This window comes from Rutidosis leptorrhynchoides, chromosome 1 (assembly GCF_046630445.1).
Source record: "Rutidosis leptorrhynchoides isolate AG116_Rl617_1_P2 chromosome 1, CSIRO_AGI_Rlap_v1, whole genome shotgun sequence".
Lineage (NCBI taxonomy): Eukaryota > Viridiplantae > Streptophyta > Magnoliopsida > Asterales > Asteraceae > Rutidosis > Rutidosis leptorrhynchoides.
The window spans coordinates 499959595-499981246 of NC_092333.1; the positions used below are offsets into that span (position 1 = coordinate 499959595).

The window sequence follows — 21652 nt, forward strand, 5'->3', positions numbered from 1 at the left end:
TATGTAACGATTACTTAAAAAGAAAATATGTTGATATATTATGTATATGGTTAGGTTCGTGATATCTATCGGAGACCAAGTCGAATTAAATACCTTCAAGGCAAAAGTGAGTTTCATTTGCTCCCTTTTTAATTGCTTTTGCAATATATATTTTTGGGCTGAGAATACATGCGCTGCTTTTATAAATGTTTACAAAATAGACACAAGTACTTAAAAATATATTCTACGTTGAGTTGTACCACTGGCATATTTCCCTGTAGCTTGGTAACTACTAATTACATGAGTATTTTAAACGCGAATCCTGTTGATAGATCTATCGGGCCTGACAACCTCAACCGGACTGGACGACTAGTATTCAACGGTTGCACAGTACTTTGTTTTGGTGACTACAATTGGTACGGTGTAGTGAGATTTCATAATAAAGGGAATATGCGATGTTGATTAAATGTTAAGTATGGTTACCAAGTGCTCAACCACTTAGAATGCTTTACATACACTTGCGAGTGTATTATGTTTATGATTAAGAAATCTTGTGGTCTATTAACATATTGAAATGATTGTTATGATAAACCTATGAACTCACCAACCTTTTGGTTGACACTTTAAAGCATGTTTATTCTCAGGTACGAATTAAGTCTTCCGCTGTGCATTTGCTCAATATAAGGACATTACTTGGAGCCGATCATCGCAATGGGACCAAATGTTGATGACTTCGTCCAGGTGGATTAGGACGGGTCCTTTCAGTGGTACACCAAAAGAAGATCCAAATGAACATCTTCGAACCTTTAATAGGATATGTACTCTATTTAAAATCAGAGAAGTTGAGGATGAACAAATCTATCTCATGTTATTTCCCTGGACTTTAAAGGGAGAAGCCAAAGATTGGTTAGAATCGTTACCTGAAGGGGCGATTGATACATGGGATGTTTTAGTTGAGAAATTTCTTAAAAGATTCTTTCCGGCATCTAAAGCCGTGAGACTTCAAGGAGAAATTATTACGTTCACACAAAAGCCAAATGAAACGCTATATGAAGCGTGGACAAGATTCGGAAAGTTGTTGAGAGGATGTCCTCAACATGGTTTAGACACTTATCAAATAGTACAAATATTCTACCAAGGATGCGATGTTGCTACACGAAAAGACATCGACACAGCTGTAAGACCCGAATAATTGAAGTGTACACATGTGTATATAAGTGTATTGTGCGGTACTCGAATCGGGGTTTGGTTGTATATATTTAAAAAGGCAAAAGGAGCTGGACTGGGAGAGTTGCGCGCCGCGGCCTGGTGGCGCGCCGCGCCATCTGTCTGTGACATATTCTCTCTTTCTTTTAAATTAGATATTTTGAGGGTATTTTGGTAAAATCACTTGGAGGCTGGATTTAATGCCTTAGATCAGTTTTGGGGAGTTCATTTAGTCCTTCCACAACTACCAACACTTATCCAAATCAATTCTAGAGAGAGAGTGGCTTTTAGTGAGGGAAACCCCATTTTGGAGAAGAAGAAGAAGGTTTCTTGCTTAAGTCCAAGCATTAAAGTTGTTCGCCTTCCCTTTAGCTTCGTTGTGATAGTTGTGGTATGCTCTAATCTTAATTTCTTTGTTTAATTTGATTTAGGGCTAGGGTTTGGGGTGAAGATGAACATAAAACCCATTTTGTTAGTGTTTTGGGTGTTCTAGGGTAATTTGAGTCATGTAGACTCAATATTGGGTTAACTAGGGTTTGGAAGAGTTAATTGTTGTTAGAGAACCCTAATTAGCTAGTAAAATTGCTAGAACACCATGATTTATGTAAATGGGTGTAAATGGGTTTGTGGTTGACCCAAAATGGGTAGGTTGACTTTGAAAGTGTCAAATGGGTCAAAATGAACCTAAGCTAATTAATATGTGTGGCTGAAGCCTAAAACTAGTGTTAAAATGTGTAATGAACCTACTTTGGTTAATGATAGGGTTTTGTGATGAGTTAACCCGATTTTAGGGTTAAGGGTGCAAATGGGTCGGATTTGCACCATGGGTCAAATTAACACTAGGAGTGAGCTTTAGAGTGTTGACAAACTCGAGTTGTGATTTTGATATTGTGATAAATGTAATAGGTGCGTTACATTGAAGTGTTCAAGCTCGGTTATCTTTCACCAAGAGATTTTGAGGTGAGTGGAATAATTATGCATTCGTGTATATGGCGTATTTATTTGTAGGTGTTATGGTATGAACCATCGAGCCGGTAGTACCATAGCATGTGTGTAAATTGATGTGAACCACGAGCCGGTAGCATTGAGTGTGAACCACGAGCCGGTAGCACTATAAAATAATTGATGTGAACCACGAGCCGGTAGCATCGAGTGTGAACCACGAGCCGGTAGCACTATAAACAATGTGTGAACCACGAGCCGGTAGCACTATAAACGAGTGAGACTCAATGCGTATGGTGTGAACCACGAGCCGGTAGCACCATAGCGTCATGGTTAACCATATTAAGATTTGTTGATATTCAGCATGCTAAATTATTTATGGTTGTGTTGAGTATATGCTAACTCGGTTATGTTATTGTATGACTTGTTAAGTGTTTGAGGTTGATGACATGCTTTTGTGTTACACGTTTCGTACGAGGTATCTTGTGTTGTGATTGCAAATAGATGGGCGATATATATGTATGTGTAATTATTGCATTCACTAAGTTTTGCTTACCCTCTCGTTGTTTACCACTTTTATAGGTTCGGTGTTGGACAAGGGTAAGGGCATCGTTTTGGACTAGGGATCCCGCTTGTTGCTAAGGGACGCTTTTGGTTTTAGTAGCTCTCGGAGTTTGACCGATAGTTGGGTAGTTTAATCCTAAACGCCATGCCCATTGTGTAGTTTGGAACTTAAACTTTTTGGTGGTCGAAACTCCTAAATTGTACTAAACTTGTAATTTGGGTCGTGTGGGCCCCGCTTGTAAAACTTTAATTTTATGTTTGAAACATGTTAGTTTTACATATTTGGTTGTATGGTAAAAAGCGTTTTGTCTAAAAGTGCCGGGAACTAGTCAATCTTTTCGCGGTTAAAAGTCCCGGGGACAGCCAGATATGGCGCGGCGCGCCGATGGTCTGCAACAGAAATTTTTTTTTTATTTCGTATTTTCACAAGGTTTTGTCGGGTGTTGGTTTGGGTTGTTACAAGTGGTATCAGAGCATGGTCTAAGGGATTTAGGTGACTTGAGATAGGCGCCTAGACTTAGACTTTTGTGTGCGTGATTATGCGGGACTTGTAGGACTTTGGGTCGGATCGGAATGATTAGTGCATAGGTTTATGTGAACTAATCATGCGCTATTTGTTTGTGTTGTGTTTAGCAATCATCAAGCGAGATGGACGTTGTAATAGCGAGTTAGCGCGACGTGCTCGCGTAGTAATGACTAGCTACCATTACTACGGTTGCAAATCGGGTCAAACAAGCAATGTACGATGATTGTTGAGCGAGATGGGGTAGTGAGGCGTATATGTATGTAATTGTGTATATTTACCCTTTCGTTTTGTGGTTTAACCTAACTCGTTTTATAGAATGAAGACGAGAAACGGTCCCGATCACGATAACGGAAGTACAAGTGAAGACGCCGAGTTCTCGACCAAGGTCGAGGCCGTCTTTAAGAAGTTGAAATCGGATTTTCTTGCGGACGTTCGAAAGGTCTTCCAAGAGTCGGTCGATGGGCAAGTGACCGAAATGATAAACGAACGAATGAAGGCCACTATTGAAGAGGCCCTTGATGCTAGAAACGTTTATCCTCGAGGTGAAGGGGGTGATGGAAAGAGAGACTTCCACTACAAAAATTTTAAGGATACTCAACCTCCGACGTTTAATGGGGTGAGGGATCCGTTGAAAAGTACTTGTTGGATTTCGGACATCGAGGGGGCCTTCCGTACCGCGGAGTGTCCTCCCGAGAAGAAGACGAGGTTTGGGTCTAGCATGTTACGTGAAGAGGGCAAGTTGTGGTGGGATGATAAAATCAATTTGTATGGCGAAGAGCAATGCATGGACTTGACATGGGAGGAGTTCAAGAAAGAGTTTTTCAAGGAATACCGAACTTCATCCGATCTTGATCGAATCCGGGACGAGTTGCATCATTTGCAACAAGGTTCCATGGATTTAGTTACCCTCAAGTCTACATTCTTGGCAAAGACTCGTTTTTGCCCGGAGTATGTGGGTGATGATCATAAGCTTATGAAAGATTTTTATCGTACCTTGAATGCCGACTACAAGAGCAAGATTAGCCGGGGTATGGCTAAGACTTTTGATGAATTGTTTGAGTTGGCTCGGGGTTTTGAGCCGGAGGTGCCTAGGAAGAGTGATTTTACTTTTTCGAAAAGGAAGTTTGAAGGATCGAGCCATTCGAATTTTTCAAACAAGAAGTCCAAAAGAGGTGCCGAGAGCGTTAATAGTGCGAAGAAGGGTGGTTCCGGGAGTTTTGGACCCACTTGCTTTAATTGTAATCAAAGAGGGCACATGGCTCGCGAATGTCCTAAGGCGTCGACCAAGGTTACTTGCTTTAATTGCGGCAAAGAGGGGCATAAGAAGCCGGAGTGTCCCGACTTGCGAAATGATAATGTGAAAAGGTTGGAGAGGGCGGCGGGTACGGCTAGGGGTCGCAACTATTTGATGTCTAATGATGAAGCCAAACAATCGAACGAAGTTGTCTCAGGTACTTTTATGGTTAATTCTAATCCGGCGAGAATTCTTTTTGATAGCGGTGCAAATTTGTCGTTTGTTTCTCCTAAATTTGTGCCTAAACTTGATAGACCGTTAGCTAAGTTAAGTCGTCCGGTAGAAGTTGAAATAGCGGACGGCAAGACGGTGCTAGTGGTTGATGTGTGTAGGAATTGTGATGTTGTTTTTGGTGCCGAAACTTTTAAAATTAATCTCATTCCAATGACCTTGGGCGATTTTGATATTGTCGTTGGTATGGATTGGCTCGATCATTACAGAGCCGATATTGCATGCCATGACAAGTTTATTCGTGTTAAGGCCCCAAGTGGGGGAGAAATGATTATTCATGGTGATAAGAGAAGAAGAACGGTGCCGATATGCACTTTTGCACGGGCGCGTCGTTCCGTTGTTACCGGTGGCATGGCTTTCCTTGCTCATGTTGTTGATACTCGTAATGAGCCACCACCTATTCGTGAAATTCCGGTAGTTAATGAGTTTGAAGACGTTTTTCCGGATGAGTTACCGGGTGTTCCGGCGGAAAGACAAGTCGAGTTTCGCATTGAGTTGGTTCCGGGGGCTACCCCCATCGCTAAAATTCCTTATCGTTTAGCACCAACGGAAATTCAAGAGTTGTTGAATCAAATTCAAGAGTTGCTTGAGAAAGGTTTTATCCGACCGAGTGCTTCGCTGTGGGGCGCTCCGGTCTTATTCGTGAAGAAGAAAGATGGTAGTATGCGTATGTGCATCGATTACCGTGAGTTAAATAAAGTGACGATCAAGAATCGTTATCCGTTACCTAGGATTGACGATTTGTTTGATCAACTTCAAGGTGCGACGTATTTCTCTAAGATCAACCTACGGTCCGGCTATCATCAAATGCGGGTCCGTGAGGAAGACATTGAGAAAACGGCTTTCCGAACGCGTTATGGGTATTATGAGTTTGTGGTTATGCCTTTTGGTCTTACGAATGCACCGGCGGCATTCATGGATCTTATGAACCGGGTGTGCCAACCTATGTTGGACAAGTCGGTCATTGTGTTCATTGACGCCATACTAGTCTACTCGAAAAGTATGCACGAACATGAACGTCACTTGCGTGAAGTTTTGAAGACATTAAGAAAGGAGAAGTTGTATGCAAAATTCTCTAAATGTGAATTTTGGCTAAGAGAGGTCCAATTTCTTGGCCATATTGTGAACGAAGGCGGTATCCAAGTGGATTCGGGGAAGATTGAGACGGTGAAGAGTTGGGGACGACCGACTACGCCTACGGAAATCCGGAGTTTTCTCGGGTTGGCCGGTTATTATCGTCTTTTTATCCAAGATTTTTCTAAGATCGCTTCTTCGTTGACGAAATTGACAAGGAAGAATGCGAAGTTTGTTTGGGAGAACGAGCAAGAAATTGCTTTTCAATTGTTAAAAGAGAAGTTATGTCAGGCTCCGGTGTTAGTGTTACCGGAAGGTGTCGAAGATATGGTAGTTTATTGTGATGCTTCCTTAAATGGGCTCGGGTGTGTTCTTATGCAAAGGGGTAAAGTCATTGCTTATGCCTCTCGACAATTAAAGGAGCACGAGACGAGGTACCCGACTCACGATTTAGAGATGGCGGCGGTTGTGCATGCGTTGAAAATTTGGCGCCATTACTTGTATGGTGTCAAGTGTACGATATATTCGGATCATAAAAATTTGAAACATCTTTTCACTCAAAGAGATTTGAATTATCGTCAACGTAGGTGGATAGATGTGGTGAAGGACTCTGATTGTGAGATACTTTATCATCCGGGTTAGGCGAATGTGGTCGCGGATGCATTAAGTCGAAAGACTCAACATCCGGCGATACGTGTAGCATCGTTACGTTTGGTTATCACTAACGACTTTCTTGAAAAGATGGGTGAAGATCAAATAGAGGCTTATGTTCACAATAAGCATGCGGAGCGAATTGTGGGCCAATCGGAATTCATTACTATGGGCCCGCGGGGTTTATTGTCGTTTCAAGGAAGGGTGTGGGTGCCTAAGATGGGTGATTACCGACGGGTGCTACTTGACGAGGCACATAAGTCAAAATATTCTATTCATCTGGGCGCGACAAAAATGTATCACGACTTGAAAAAAGACTATTGGTGGCCGGGCATGAAACGCGATGTTGTGAAATATGTTGAACGATGTGTTACTTGCTTGCAAGTTAAAGCCGAACACCAAAAGCCGTATGGTAAGTTGCAACCGTTAGAGATCCCGAAGTGGAAATTGGAGCACATTACCATGGATTTCATCACTAAGTTACCTAAGACGGAGAGGACTCAATATGATTCGATTTGGGTTATAGTTGATCGGTTGACGAAAAGCGCTTTGTTTCTTCCCATTAAAGAAGCAATATCGTCGGAGACCTTGGCTAAGTTGTTTATCAAGGAAGTGGTCGCTCGTCATGGGGTTCCTATATCTATTATCTCGGATTGAGATACCCGTTTTACATCTCGATTTTGGGAAAAGTTTCATGAAGATATGGGTACGCAATTGAAGTTGAGCACGGCGTATCATCCTCAAACGGACGGTCAAACCGAACGTACGAACCAAACTCTAGAAGATATGTTACGGGCGTGCATTATTGATTTTGGTGGTAGTTGGGACGAGCATTTGCCTTTGGTGGAATTCTCGTACAATAATAGTTATCATACTAGTATCGGGATGCCACCGTATGAGATGCTCTATGGGCGTAGATGTCGAACTCCCGTTTGTTGGGGAGAAGTGGGTCAACGAGAGATCGGGAGTACCGATTTGGTTTTGGATACGAACAACAAGATTGATATTGTTCGGGAACATTTGAAGAAGGCTCAAGATAGGCAAAAGTCGTATGCCGACAAACGTAGGCGAACGATCGAATTTCAAGAAGGCGACATGGTGATGCTTAAAGTTTCGCCATGGAAGGGTATTATTCGATTTCGAAAACGGGGAAAGTTAGCTCCTCGGTTTATTGGGCCATTCAAGGTTTTAGCTCGTGTTGGCGAAGTTGCATATCGATTGGAATTACCCGAAGAGCTTGCGGGGATCCATAATACATTCCATGTTTCCCACCTCCGTAAGTGTCTTGCAGATGATTCCTTATGGATGCCTTTAGACGAGATCGAGCTAAACAACAAGTTGGAATATGTCGAAGAACCGGTCGCCATACTCGATGAGAAAGTTAAGAGGTTGAGACATAAAGAAGTGAGGACTTTTAAAGTCCAATGGCGGCGTAGCAAGGGTTCCGAGTTCACTTGGGAACCCGAAGAGTTCTTGTTAGTGTATCTTCCCTCTTGTCATGCGGCTTGGATTGCGAGGGCGCAATCCGAATAAGTGGGGGAGAGTTGTAAGACCCGAATAATTGAAGTGTACACATGTGTATATAAGTGTATTGTGCGGTACTCGAATCGGGGTTTGGTTGTATATATTTAAAAAGGCAAAAGGAGCTGGACTGGGTGAGTTGCGCGCCGCGCGGCCTGGTGGCGCGCCGCGCCATCTGTTTGTGACAGATTCTCTCTTTCTTTTAAATTAGATATTTTGAGGGTATTTTGGTAAAATCACTTGGAGGCCGGATTTAATGCCTTAGATCAGTTTGGGGAGTTCATTTACTCCTTCCACAACTACCAACACTTATCCAAATCAATTCTAGAGAGAGAGTGGCTTTTAGTGAGGGAAACCCCATTTTGGAGAAGAAGAAGAAGGTTTCTTGCTTAAGTCCAAGCATTAAAGTTGTTTGCCTTCCCTCTAGCTTCGTTGTGATAGTTGTGGTATGCTCTAATCTTAATTTCTTTGTTTAATTTGATTTAGGGCTAGGGTTTGGGGTGAAGATGAACATAAAACCCATTTTGTTAGTGTTTTGGGTGTTCTAGGGTAATTTGAGTCATGTAGACTCAATATTGGGTTAACTAGGGTTTGGAAGAGTTAATTGTTGTTAGAGAAAGCTAATTAGCTAGTAAAATTGCTAGAACACCATGATTTATGTAAATGGGTGTAAATGGGTTAGTGGTTGACCCAAAATGGGTAGGTTGACTTTGAAAGTGTCAAATGGGTCAAAATGAACCTAAGCTAATTAATATGTGTGGTTGAAGCCTAAAACTAGTGTTAAAATGTGTAATGAACCTACTTTGATTAATGATAGGGTTTTGTGATGAGTTAACCCGATTTTAGGGTTAAGGGTGCAAATGGGTCGGATTTGCACCATGGGTCAAATTAACACTAGGAGTGAGCTTTAGAGTGTTGACCAACTCGAGTTGTGATTTTGATATTGTGATAAATGTAATAGGTGCGTTACATTGAAGTGTTCAAGCTCGGTTATCTTTCACCAAGAGATTTTGAGGTGAGTGGAATAATTATGCATTCGTGTATATGGCGTATTTATTTGTAGGTGTTATGGTATGAACCATCGAGCCGGTAGTACCATAGCATGTGTGTAAATTGATGTGAACCACAAGCCGGTAGCATCGAGTGTGAACCACGAGCCGGTAGCACTATAAAATAATTGATGTGAACCACGAGCCGGTAGCATCGAGTGTGAACCACGAGCCGGTAGCACTATAAACAAAGTGTGAACCACGAGCCGGTAGCACTATAAACGAGTGAGACTCAATGCGTATGGTGTGAACCACGAGCCGGTAGCACCATAGCGTCATGGTTAACCATATTAAGATTTGTTGATATTTAGCATGCTAAATTATTTATGGTTGTGTTGAGTATATGCTAACTCGGTTATCTTATTGTATGACTTGTTAAGTGTTTGAGGTTGATGACATGCTTTTGTGTTACACGTTTCGTACGAGGTATCTTGTGTTGTGATTGCAAATAGATGGGCGATATATATGTATGTGTAATTATTGCATTCACTAAGCTTTGCTTACCCTCTCGTTGTTTACGACTTTTATAGGTTCGGTGTTGGACAAGGGTAAGGGCATCGTTTTGGACTAGGGATCCCGCTTGTTGCTAAGGGATGCTTTTAGTTTTAGTAGCTCTCGGAGTTTGACCGATAGTTGGGTAGTTTAATCCCAAACGCCATGCTCATTGTGTAGTTTGGAACTTAAAATTTTTGGTGGTCGAAACTCCTAAATTGTACTAAACTTGTAATTTGGGTCGTGTGGGCCCCGCTTGTAAAACTTTAATTTTATGTTTGAAACATGTTAGTTTTACATATTTGGTTGTATGGTAAAAAGCGTTTTGTCTAAAAGTTTCGGGAACTAGTCAATCTTTTCGCGGTTAAAAGTCCCGGGGACAGCCAGATATGGCGCGGCGCGCCGATGGTCTGCAACAGAAAATTTTTTTTTATTTCGTATTTTCACAAGGTTTTGTCGGGTGTTGGTTTGGGTTGTTACAACAGCAGCTGGTGGTTCCATTATGAAGAAAACCGCAACTGAAGCTCACAAAATCATTGATAACACTGCATCCCACTCACATGAGTGGCATCAAGAAAAAGATATTCTTCGTTCATCTAAAGCAGCTAGAGCTGATTCTAGCCATGACTTTGATTCCATTTCCGTAAAGTTAGATGCTTTCGAGAGACGAATGGAGAAGATGACTAAAGAAATTCACGTAATACGAATTAGTTGTGAGCATTGTGGAGGACCACAATTGACAAAAGATTGTCTCAGTATTGAACAAACAATGGAACAAAGAAAGAATGTTTCATACATGAATCAAAGGCCTGGAAATAATCATTAGACTAATTATCAACCGCCAAGACCAAACTACAATCAAAATAAGAATTATAACCGAAATGTTCCATACAACAACCAACAAGGTCCTAGCAATCAACAAGTATCCAATAATACTTACAACCAGCAAAGACCTATTTTTCCAAATAAACCACCACAAACCGATGATAAAAAGCCAAATTTAGAAGATATGATGTCGAAGCTAGTTGAATCTCAAACGAAGTTTTTCACATCTCAGAAACAAACTAATGAGCAAAATGCTCAAGCATTTAGAAATCAACAAGCTTCTATTCAAAATCTGGAACAAGAAGTGAGCAACCTAGCAAGGTTAATTGGAGAAAGAAAACCAGGGAGTCTACCTAGCAATACAAATGCTAACCCCAGAAATGAAACAGCTAAAGTCATTACCACAAGAAGTGGTATTACACTTAAACCACCTGAAATGCCTGTAAATTCTGATGACTCTATTCCTACTACACAAGAACCACAATCTGAGCAAGAAAAGGAATCAGAACCGGTAGTTGATAAGGTTAATGAAGATAACACAGTTAAGGAAAAGCCTTATGTTAAACCATACCAACCACCGCTTCCTTACCCGAGTAAAATGAGAAAAGAAAAACTTGAAGGTGAGCAATCCAAATTCTTGGATATGTTTAAACAAATAAATGTAAATCTTCCTTTCATTGATGTGATCTCGGGAATGCCTAGGTATGCTAAATTCCTGAAAGATCTAATCACAAATAGAAAGAAAATGGAAGAACTCTCGGCTGTTACAATGAATGCTAATTGTTCTGCAGTGCTGTTAAATAAGCTACCAGAAAAATTATCAGATCCAGAACGTTTCACAATTTCAACTTTTTTGGGTAGTCTTAGTTCAATAGAAGCATTGGCAGACTTAGGTGCTAGTATCAATTTAATGTCGTATTCATTATACGCTAAACTAGACCTTAGAGATTTGAAACCAACACGAATAAGCATACAACTAGCCGATCGATCAGTAAAATATCCTAGAGGGATAATGGAGAACATGCTAGTTAAAGTTGATACTTTAGTATTTCCAGTAGACTTTGTTATTCTGGACATGGAAAAGGATTCTCGAGTTCCTCTTATATTAGGAAGACCATTCTTAAACACGGCTAAAGCAACAATAGATGTGTTCGGTAAGAAACTGACCCTAAGTATAGAGGATGAGAGTGTTACCTTTTCTGTGGATAGAGCCATGCAACAACTGCAATCTGTAGATGATATATGTTATTATATTCAAACTATAGATTCACATGCAGAATTGTTACAAGAATTTCCAGAATTACCAGGAATAGGAGAATGTTTTTTAGGAGAAGGAACTGAACCAATTGATGAAGCTGAAATGTTAGCCGCAATCATGGCTAATGATTACGAACCAACAACCGAAGAACTTCAAATGTTGAAAGAGGAAGACAGATATCGATACAAATCATCGATAGAAGAACCACCGATATTAGATTTAAATCCACTTCCAACCCATTTGGAATACGCTTATTTACATGGTGAATCTGAATTACCTGTAATAATCTCATCTTCTCTTACGAAAAATGAAAAATCTCAACTCATTTCTGTGCTAAAAGCTCATAAACCAGCTATTGCATGGAAGATTCATGACATTAAAGGTATAAGTCCTTCGTATTGCACACATAAAATCCTTATGGAAGAAGGTCATAAAACATATGTGCAACGCCAAGGAAGACTAAATCCTAATATGCAAGATGTTGTTAAGAAAGAAATTATTAAACTGCTCGATGCAGGTTTAATTTATCCAATCTCTGATAGTCCATGGGTAAGCCCAGTTCAATGTGTACCTAAGAAGGGTGGCATGACTGTCACAAATGAAAAAGATGAGCTTATTCCCACCAGGACTGTAACAGGATGGCGTGTTTGTATTGATTATAGAAAATTAAATGACGGCACCAGAAAAGATCACTTTCCCTTACCTTTCATTGATCAAATGTTGGAAAGGTTAGCTGGGAACAATTATTATTGTTTTCTTGACGGTTTCTCTGGATACTTTCAAATTCCAATAGCACCCAAGGACCAAGAGAAAACCACGTTCACGTGCCCTTATGGTACTTTTGCTTAAAAACGCATGCCATTTGGACTTTGCAACGCCCCTTCAACCTTTCAAAGGTAGTTTTCATTGATGACTTTTCAGTCTTCGGTGATACTTTTGAAACATGTCTAGTTAATCTTGAACGAATGCTTAGTAGATGCGAACAATCATATCTAGTACTTAATTGGGAGAAATGTCATTTCATGGTTAAAGAAGGCATCGTTCTTGGTCATAAAATTTCAAAGGAAGGAATTAAAGAGGATAGAGCTAAAGTAGATGTAATTGCTAAGCTTCCACATCCCACCAGTGTTAGAGGAGTTAGGAGTTTTCTAGGGAATGCCGGTTTTTACTGACATTTCATAAAAGACTTTTCTAAAATTGCCACTCCTATGAATAAACTCCTAGAAAAAGATTCCCCATTCATCTTTTCGGATGAATGCATCAAATATTTTAATATTCTTAAAGAAAAACTCACTAATGCGCCGATCATGATAACTCCAAATTGGAATCTACCATTTGAACTCATGTGCGATGCAAGTGATTTTGAAATGGGAGCCGTTTTAGGACAAAGGATTGAAAAATGATTTCAACCTATTTATTACGCTAGTAAGACGTTACAAGGAGCACACACGAATTACACAACTACTGAAAAAGAAATCCTTGCTATTGTCTTTGCTTTTGACAAATTTCGTTCATATCTCGTTCTAGCAAAAACGGTGGTCTATACCAACCATTCTGCTCTTAGATACTTATTTTCAAAACAAGATGCCAAACCAAGATTAATCCGTTGGATCTTACTCTTACAAGAGTTCGATATTGAAATCCGAGACAAAAAGGGAGCAGAAAATCTCGTAGCTGATCATCTTTCTCGCCTTGAAAATCCTGAATTAGAAGTTCTAAATGAATCGGCTATACAAGATAACTTTCCTGATGAATATCTTTTTAAAATCGATTATAGTGAAATTCTATGGTTTGCAGACTTTGCAAACTACTTAGTAAGTGGATTCCTTGAAAAAGGGTTATCGTACAAAAAACGAAAGAAATTCTTTAGTAATATAAAACACTACTTTTGGGAAGATCCACATTTGTTTAAAAGTTGTCCCGTTGGAATAATACGCCGATGTGTATTCAGAGACGAAGCTAGTCAAATCTTAAACCATTGTCACACATGACCAAAGGGAGGGCATTATGGGCCTCAACTCACAGCAAGAAAAGTCTATGACGTTGGATTTTATTGGCCTACAATTTCAAAGATGCACACCTTCTTTCTAAATCCTGTGATGCATGTCAAAGGGCCGAAAAAATAAGTCAACGTGATGAAATGCCACAAAATGTCATTCAAGTATGTGAAGTATTTGACGTTTGGGTATTGACTTTATGGGTCCATTTCCAAAATCTCATAATAATCTCTACATTCTCGTTGCCATTGATTATGTATCTAAATGGGCGGAAGCACAAGCTCTCCCAACTAACGATGCACGAGTTGTAGTCAACTTCTTAAAACGTCTTTTTGCTAGGTTTGAAACACCGAAAGCTTTAATAAGTGATCGGGGTACTCATTTCTGTAATAATCAACTTGAGAAAGTTCTTAAAAGATATGGAGTAACTCATAAAATCTCAACCGTTTATCATTCACAAACAAGTGGACAAGTTGAAATTACCAACCGAGCTTTAAAACGTATTCTAGAGAAAATCGTAGGATCAAATCCAAAGGAATGGTCCATGAAATTGGAGGATGCAATCTTGGCTTTTAGAACAGCCTACAAAACTCTAATTGGCACCACACCTTTTAAACTCGTTTACGGAAAAGTATGTCGTCTGTAGCAACCCTACAAAATCATCATTGACGGCGCCGTCTACTTGGGTCCCATTACGTGATCATAAGTCTTTAATATGACGTTTGACCAAAATATATCGCATTCATTTCAAATGTAAAGATGTTTCAAGTTTACAAAAGTAGTTCAACAACTAGTGACGTTACGACGTTTTACGTACCAATGAAACCTATGCGACATAGTTTAAATGTAAAGTCAAAAGATGCTCCATGTATGCAAGTATACTCGACATCCAACCAAGTATCAAAATAGTGAGCGGAAGCATGTAACACATGTCGGTCAAGGACCTGAGAAAAACATAGAAAATCTGTCAACGAAAACGTTGGTGAAATCATAGGTTTAGTAAGTGAGTACGTAAGTAAGTTGAACCACAAGATTTATAACGTTGAAGTAATAGTAAGAACATTCTAAAAGTTGTTATCACGAGCACCCAATTATCAATACTCAACTAACTTTTCCCCATCACAAATAGTGTTAGAACATACACTGTTTCTCGAAAATATATTTCATCCGCATAACGGTAGCGAACCGTCCGAATGAGGGTTTGTCAAACCCATATGGCCATACAACATAAGTTCTCGCTTACACCCGGCAAGTGTAACTAATGATAATCGAATTGAGGATTTTGTTCTAACTCGTACGTAGAATGTTTGTTTTCGTACTTGTGTTCACTTTGTTAATCTCTCATCCCAAATGTAAGTTTAAAAGAGTAAAAGTGGGACTATGATCTCACCTTGAGTGCACGAGTAATAAAGTACTTCACAAGTAAACGTGTGCAAGGACAATTGCTAGTCTTGACCTAAACAAGTAGGTTGTATCAATAACGGTAAACACGATTGGTCAAAGTTGTTCAATTAGTCCTATGGCTCGTTAAGACTCGATTAATTAGCATGCGAATCAAATTTGTCAAGTTTCATGCAAGATACAAGTATAAGAGCAAGTAAGAATGATTGCATAAGTAATTGGTTAAATTTGATCAAAAGTCAACTTTGATCGGGTCAAAGTCAACGAAAAAGTCAACACGTTCGGGTCGGGTCCCGAACTATTTTTCTGAGGTTTTTAATCATATATAAGCATGTTAGAACAGGTTACATGTGAATCGGAGGTGCGTAGCATAGTTAGAATTTAACGGTAAATGACCAACTAAATCAGAACCTGGCAGTTCATCTGGACGCCGTCCAGCCTGGACGGTGTCCAAGAATCTGGACGGCGTCCAGATTAGTGCACAGACCCTGTAGCTGAAAACACATAAGTGCATGAACCAAATTCAAACAATCACATTTTATGATTCGCAAACAATCAAAACATGTATCTTATATCATTGGAAAGGTATTTTGACGAGGAACGCAACTAAGCACATTTCATCAATCAATTTAACATTTACAAAAACCAAATCGCATTAAATGCTCACCATTTATTACATTCAAGCCCATTAAATGCGTTTCATGATTCGGGCCACCAATTTACATGTATGATATGCCGGTTCGAAGGTAATTAAACACACATTGAAACTAAACACTTATCAACAACATATCATAGCATTTAATGCATCAAAGTTCATAATCAAGCCTATCAAACGCTAACCCAAATCACCAAAACAATAATCATGTTAATGAAGTTTCCTTAATCAACCTACACATCAAAATGAAGCTAGTGATGCTAGTAACACATTTAATACATGAACTTTTAGCATTTAACAACATTTAAGCAACCAAATCACAAAATTAAACACACTAACTTTCAAGTTTATGCTAGTTACTTAAAATAACAAGATCGAGCATACAAATCATATATTCATGTTAGACTTGAGCCATAGACACTAATTAACACTTTTATAAGTCAAAATTATCATGAACACAAAATCTAGTGTTTTTAGAAAGTTATCCAAATGCAATAAAGTTGGTATGGATTCGAAGAGGAGGATGCAAGGATTCCGAATATGTAATTTGTTTGAATTGATGCTTGCTAGATCTTGAATAGATGATGAATCTTGTTGAGTGAGTTGAGAGAAAATGGAAGTATCAAAAGTTAGAAAGGGAGGTGAATGGATGAGTGGAGGAGAAGGGTTTGACTAGTTGACCTTGTCAAACCTTTTGTACTTTGACAAGTTTAGTCCCTCAAGTTTCAAAGTGGGTGCGTGAATTACCTAAACGAGATAATATAAAACGCGTTTTAACGGAAGATGTTATATTCATATAACGGACTTTAAATAATTAAATGGAAAGTAAACGAAAAAAGGCGGGATGTTACATCATCATCCAGTAGAAATTGAGCACAAAGCGTTTTGGGCTTTGAACACATGTAATCTTGATTTTCATGAAGCCGGATGTCTACGATTAAGTCAACTAAACGAATTAGAAGAATTAAGACATGATGCATATGAGAATTCGTTAATCTATAAAGAAAGAACAAAGAAATGGCATGATAAAAGAATCAGAAGTTCAAAATAATTTAAGGAAGGAGACAGAGTTCTTCTTTTCAATTCACGATTCAAGCTATTTCCTGGAAAATTGAAATCAAGATGGTCTGCACCATTCATAGTCAAAAGAGTTTTCCCATACGGAATAATAGAGTTGATAAATTCAAATGGGATTGAATTTAAAGTTAATGGTCACAGAGTTAAACATTACATAGATAGTCCGATGGAGGGTGACAATGAAGTTAATCACAATTTCGATACCACAACTAACTAAGTGTGGGGAGATTCAAATGTTTTAAAGGATAATATAATGCTGTCTAGAGTTAGATGTTCTGTTTTCGTGTAGTTCTCGAAAATGGAATCCGAATGGTCTTTCCCTAGCAGACCCTAAAGAACTAGTCTTCTCCCCCCCCCCCCAATTCTGAATTTTTGTGTTTTTAGATTTTACGAGATGAAGAATTCCTTTGATCTGAACCATGGTCTACTACTACAAGCTATGATTACTAAACGTAATAATAACACTTTCCCGAGTGAACTGGTATCATTCATAAGAGGAAAAATGGGCGAAGTAAGAAAAGAACTCAGGAAGAATCATAATAAGATACATTTTCGTAAAGGAAAATCAAAATCCGCAACAAAAAGAAGAGCACGACACCTTGAAAGATGTCATAAATGCGGAAAATGGTCACACGAAGGGAAATGTTAGAACAATCAGACACATTCTGTAATGACCCAGAATTTTCCGACCAAATTATACTTATGAGATTAATATTTACATAAATTAAACCATACCAACATGATAATCAATCCAAATTGTTGAGACTTGTGTTTTTGAAAAGAGTTTTACACAACGTTTAACCGTCCAATATGACCGATGATATCACGAACTATATAACATACGATAATTATACGTTTGTGTATATATATGTATTTATATATATTTAACATGATTTAAAGATGGTTTAACATCTCATTGTGTACTAATGACAATGAGTTATAAGTATATTTTGAAACTACTAACTTAAGTTTTCAAAACGATAACTATACGTAACATTCTTTGATATATATACTTATAATCTATAATGCTTATACATGTATCGTACATATAATGTATTTAATCACTTTTTAAGGACTTAAATATATAAAACAATATAAGTATATTCACAAAAGATAGCTATATTTGAATTCTCGTTCCGTTTCCTCAAGATTTCTATACGTATATCTAGGGTATATGTACCCGTATCATACCCAGCTTCTATACGTATTTTCTATTGGTATATACACATCCTAATCAACATTATTACTGCCCTAGATATGAGGTAACTAGGATTTGTCAAGTAGTATGAATTATTAGTAAGAAAACAAAATTAGGAATCCTTTTCTTTCTTTATAAACTAAAAACGTTTTTATAAATGAACACCATTTCTTCACTCCATTTTCTCATATCTACACCCTCATTTATCTCTAAAAATACTCCTAACTTCATACTTGATCATCTCCAAGCATTTTCCCCATCATTTAGCTTCAATTACAAGCCTTAAACACCATAAGAAAACTCTTTCAAGAACATATCAAAATAACCACCCATTTGAAGAAGTTTACTTCCAACCTTTTGATCTAACTCCACCACTCTTTGATTCCAAGATTATTTCTTATCTTTTGCAGTAACTTTATCCAAGTAACTTGAGGTAGTAACCTTGTTCATAATCTTATTCAATTCATATTCATATAGCTATCTTATTTTGTGGTATAAAATTTTAACAACAAGAACATAGCAAACTAAATAGATTCTTCTAACTTGACTTTTAAAACACTTCAAGACCTGTAATATATCATAATGATATGCTAACCTAACAAGATATAACTTGGTTTTACAAAGAACATCTTAAAAACTGAATCTACGTCGTCAGAGTGCAACCGGGGGCTGTTTTGGGTTGGATAATTAAAAACCATCTTGAACTTTGAATTGGAAGTTCATGTTCTGGAAAAATGATATTTCTTATGAATATGTTAACACATAAAAATTTCATGGTTTAACTCAAAGTGTAAGTATTTTTAGAAAAATGATCATTAAATGTTGTTTTTATGATGGAAAATGATCACTTTCATAAGTTTCATCAAAGTTTGACCTATAACCTATGATTTTGAATACAAACTAAGGTATTTTCAGTTTATATTCTTAAAATTTGACTCGATCCAAGGAAGTGGCAAGTTGAACCAACAAAAACGGAGTTGTAATGAAGAAACTACGACTAAAACAAGATTGGGTATCCGAAGCTAGTTTAGCTACGAAAATATTTGGAGAAAAAGTAAATTAATCATCTTTTCTAATTAATATGATATTTTATATATAATTACTTATGAGTTGATTTTATATATTTCAGGACCACCCGTAAACAACACGAGAAGATTAATCATAAGACCTCATGATTGTACGCAACACGTCATTTGACAACACGGTACTTTATGTACGCAACACGTCATTTGACAACATTGTACCATGGGTCGAGATTAATTCTGATCAATACGAATACGATGGGGTCTTTATTTATTTTATTTAAGCAACTAATTGTGAACCACTAACATCGGACTGCTAACTACGGACTAAGAAAATATTAAAAGTATTAAAAGTATATATATATATATATGTAACGATTACTTAAAAAGAAAATATGTTGATATATTATATATATGGTTAGGTTCGTGATATCTATCGAAGACCAAGTCGAATTAAATACCTTCAAGGCAAAAGTGAGTTTCATTTGCTCCCTTTTTAATTGCTTTTGCAATATATATTTTTGGGCTGAGAATACATGCGCTGCTTTTATAAATGTTTACAAAATTGACACAAGTACTTAAAAATATATTCTACGTTGAGTTGTACCACTGGCATATTTCCCTGTAGCTTGGTAACTACTATTTACATGGGTATTGTAAACGCGAATCCTGTTGATAGATCTATCGGGCCTGACAACCCCAATCGGACTGGACGACCAGTATTCAACGGTTGCACAGTACTTCGTTTTGGTGACTACACTTGGTACGGTGTAGTGAGATTTCATAATAAAGGGAATATGCGACGTTGATTAAATGTTAAGTATGGTTACCAAGTGCTCAACCACTTAGAATTCTTTACATACACTTGCGAGTGTATTATGTTTATGATTATGAAATCTTGTGGTCTATTAATATATTAAAATGATTGTTATGATAAACCTATGAACTCACCAACCTTTTGGTTGACACTTTAAAGCATGTTTATTCTCAGGTACGAATTAAGTCTTCCGCTGTGCATTTGCTCAATATAAGGACATTACTTGGAGCCGATCATCGCAATGGGACCAAATGTTGATGACTTCGTCCAGGTGGATTAAGACGGGTCCTTTCAGTTGGTATCAGAGCGGTGGTCGTAGCGAACCAGGTCTTGCATTAGTGTGTCTAACTAGTAGTTGTTAGGATGCATTAATGAGTCTGGACTTCGACCGTGTCTACATGTCAAAAGTTTTGCTTATCATTTCTAGTCGAAAATCATCTGCTTATCATCCTTAGGAAATTACCTGCTTGTCATTCATAAGTCTAGACACGTTTTACTGCATTTACTGCATTGATAGTGTGTAGACGAATTCTTATCTTAGCATATCTGTTATTGCGAACTTTGACTGATATCTTTTCAAAGATTCTCCGTAATTTACGGGATTTTGGTATTATATATACGTATGTAAATTATGTATTGAAGAGTACCAAATCTAACTCCTATAATCTATTCCATCCCAAAAATTCATTTTCCCCATTATACAAGATGGATTCCGCATCTAGTTTGAATTCTTCAGATTCCGACAGTTATGCCGATATGGATTTCCATTCGGGCTCCGAAAGCAGTGTCACCGGAATGGATCAACCAATTTCCCATCATCTATTTTGGATGAATTGGGGATGGGTTCGTAATATACTAAATCACTGGAGACAAGAAGAAGGTGATCCATTCCATCCACCAAATTGCCCTCTTGGCGATGAACCTGAAGCACTTACCGGCGAACCTATTCGAAATACCATTTTCTCTCTCATTTCTAGAGTATCTCATCACGATTATATACTATCCCATATTACAAATCTTGTTCATTCGCTCGCTCCAACCGCCAATCATCCCGGTGTACTAGCAGAAGTTAACGAACTTCGCGCTCGCATGACAGCTTTGGAGAACATGGTGCGAAGGTTGCAAACACCAGCAGCAGCACCAGCAGCATAATCAGCACCACCATCAATAACATCAACAATACCATCATCACCACTAACAAACAACATCCGCATCACACGTCTCGACATCATATTCTGTCCCACAAACATCAACATCATACGCACCATAGATACCAAGGAGTACCAACAATAATGAACGATGAAGTATTGATCCATAACTTCATTGATATTCTGCAAAGAATATGTGGTTTCAAAAGGTTTTAGAGATTTCTTATTCTAGCTCAAACCAAAAAGCAAATGAGATTAATGTCATATTAAATCATTAAATTCATGATTTCATCTGAAGAAAATATATATGTATATATGTTTTCATAAAGATTGTAATTAAAAGTTCTTTTGTACAAAATATTAATGGTGAATTTTTTTTTTTTAACGGGTAGGTAATACCCGAGGAATAATTAGATTTCATCTTAATAAGTTACATTGTACATTCGTCAAAGCTGATTCAACAGTCATTTACTATCCTACTTACAACCACCGATATACGTATCCGTTCACCGCAGAATAACCATTTTCATTCAATTTCATATTTGGATTTTGACTTCCCAGAATCCAACAAGTGGCATATGAAGAAAACATATGACAAAATAAAATCTGTTAGAAACAAACAAATTAACTATGAAATTTTTTTTTAAGAATCCATGCTAACTGTTCCAGCTAACTGTTCCTAGCTAACTGATTACATTTTATTTATCGCAGTTTATTTATCGCAA

At 38.0% G+C, this 21652-nt stretch overlaps 1 non-coding gene across 1 annotated transcript; it reads right to left on the reverse strand.

Moving 5' to 3' along the window:
- Positions 1-976: 976 nt before the first annotated feature.
- LOC139886756 (small nucleolar RNA R71) lies at positions 977-1083 on the reverse strand. Its single transcript, XR_011772624.1, has one exon. It is a non-coding gene; the product is annotated as a small nucleolar RNA R71 (small nucleolar RNA).
- Between the last annotated feature and the right edge of the window lie 20569 nt (positions 1084-21652).